The sequence below is a fragment of the Helianthus annuus genome, chromosome 16 (assembly GCF_002127325.2).
Source record: "Helianthus annuus cultivar XRQ/B chromosome 16, HanXRQr2.0-SUNRISE, whole genome shotgun sequence".
Taxonomy (NCBI): domain Eukaryota; kingdom Viridiplantae; phylum Streptophyta; class Magnoliopsida; order Asterales; family Asteraceae; genus Helianthus; species Helianthus annuus.
The window spans coordinates 72,662,769-72,665,506 of record NC_035448.2 but is presented as its reverse complement, the minus strand read 5'-3'; positions in this window follow the sequence as shown (position 1 = coordinate 72,665,506).

Below are 2,738 nucleotides of genomic sequence, written 5' to 3'. Positions count from 1 at the left end.
CCATGGCTCCGATCCACGATGATGCGCCTCCTACGGACGTTTCTACTAAAGGCTGGCTACTCGACAAACAATATATGACTACGTTGACATGCTTATCGATGGTCCTCCTGCCGACGCCCATAACGACAGAAAGTTAGATGAGAACACTGTTACTAGCTTCACTTCTTAGGACCCCTGTTAACAAGCCATCCTCTAATTCTAGCATGCATTCAGACTCCTTTGAGTCTGTGATACCTGCAACCTTACAAACAGCTGGATTACGACATTCTACTACTGACACAAGACGACGATGACATGACTGCTGCTCTATCACCTACTCTAGACACCACACCGTTACACGACCCAGAGCCTGCTCTTGAGCTAGCTTCTACACCATTTGGGTCAGCTTGATGTTGCGCCTGCTGAACCTACACCTTTACGTGATCACGATCCTGTTTCTTTTGGTCTGCCAGACATTGCACCCCTTATATCTACCTGCATCGGGCAATCTCCTCATTTGTCGAGATGTTTGTTTTTACACACCTGCAACCGCTGACATCGCTCCTTTCCCCTGTGAAGACCGACGCCCATTGCGCCATCATGCCTATCACTTTCTTTCCTGACATGCCCGCACCCCGGAGAGATGCTCCAGGTCGGCACCCGCATAACGATCCTTTTTGCTACAGCAGCATTTTTTACGGGCTGCACCGCTTGCTACATTCACCTCTACAACGCTCGATAAGCCGATTTGATGGTTCCTATAAGCACACTATGCTAACTCTAGACCCTTACCATCCCTCACATTATGGAGGCCACACACAAGATGAGTTGCTCCTGTAACATCAACTGCAGTTTAAGGAAATGAGTCGCGGAATGTTGAAGCTTGAACTGACACCACAATGGGTGACTTCAAATGCAAAACATTACATAACCAAAAACATGATTTAGGTGCCTACATCACAAGACAGCATATTGTCTGAAAAGTCTATGCAAGACACCCCGCCCTCCACCCTGTCTGTTGCCAGCATACTTCGATCCGGCACATACATCAAGGTTCCTTTTGGGCTCTCGACCGTTGCTATTACACCATACACGGGATTTTGATGCTCATTCCTTTACTGCCAAGCGGCAGATCAGCTAATTGTTTCGATGCATACACAAGCTCGAGGAGGATTCCACTCAGGATAACAATTTACTTTTCTTTCCTCCTCCACCTCAGTCACCAGTATGGTTGATTTTTGTTGGTGCACTTACGTCTGTCGACTACGTCTTTCATCGAGTCTTAGAGTGGGATAGATCAGACATGACACAGAAACCTAGAAATGCTAGATTGTAATAGGTTCGCCTATATGTACTAGGATAGGTTCGCTCTTGTGTCCATGATTAGATCAGGTTCGCTTGTTTGGTCATGTCTGGTTCGCTTATAAGACTCAACAGGTTCGCTTATATGGTTGAACATAGGTTCGCTCATATGGTCTTGACCATATAAGCGAACCCAACTCATCTATAAATAGGGGTCTTTATGAGCGAACCTAGAACACATAGTTACGGTGTATTTGTTCTGGTATGCTGCCGAAGTGCTGTCAAACATTGTAATTGCTTTCAATATCAATACAACAGCAAGATTAAAGTGAATCCAGCTAGAATAGCACCAAATCACTAGTTTTCGCCTCTTGATTTGGATAGGAATTTCTCTGATCGACTCAAACAGGGCCGAACGCGATCCTACAAGTGGTATCAGAGCTCAGGAGGAGGAGTTCTTGCCATTTTAGCTTGATTTCATCTATTTTTCTACACCTTCTTCACATTTTCAAAATTTTTCACGGTAAAACTGGCTCAAAATCACACACTGCACTCGGAATCATGGACTAGTAAACCCTTGAACTTTTCAGATCTAAAATCAACCTAGAAAGTAGATTTTTAGAGGGTTCGCTCATACGTACTCGTTTAAAAAGTGACATCAGCAAGTGGTCCGCTTGAGATTACAGGACAGGTTCACTCCAAATCACCACAGAGGTCCGCTCCAAATCAGATTCGTTCCAAAGAATTTGGTTGGTTCGCTCCAAATCATCACATAGGTCGGCTCCATATTAGATTCGCTCCAAAGAATTTGGTAAGTTCGCTCCAAATCAACACACTGGTTCGCTCCATAGACTGGTTCGCTCCAAAGACAGGTTCGCTCAAAGATACCTTATAGGTCCGCTCCAAGTTACCTCATTGGTCCGCTTATCTGGTGAACTCATTAGTTCGCTTATCTGGTGAATTCATTGGTCTGCTCATCTAGTCAGTTTATCTGGTCCGCTTATTGTAACAAGTGAAGATCCACTTTAGTGACATTGAAGATTCGCTCGTGTGAACACTTTATAGGTTTCGCTTTTCAGATCATTTTTGCCTAAGCTTAGATTTTTGTGAACAAATTGAACAATGGACACTGAATTTTATAACGCTTTTGCAACCCCGATTTCAGTGACTCAAAGTGCTATGATTGAAAATGAAACCGGAACATCTCAGAAACCACCCAAACTCATGGATATTGATGACTATAATGTGTGGTCTGAGAGATCTGCTAACTGGGTCGAGGCTTATCATCTAGATGTGTGGGAACACACTGAAGAGCCATATGTTAAGCCCACAAAGAACAATGTTGTGAATGGTACTCCGTTAACACTTAGAGAGATGAGTACTGTAGATAAAAAGAAATATAGAGATGAGAAATTGATGGTGAGTTTGCTTCAGCAAGCGATAAAAGAAGATATCTT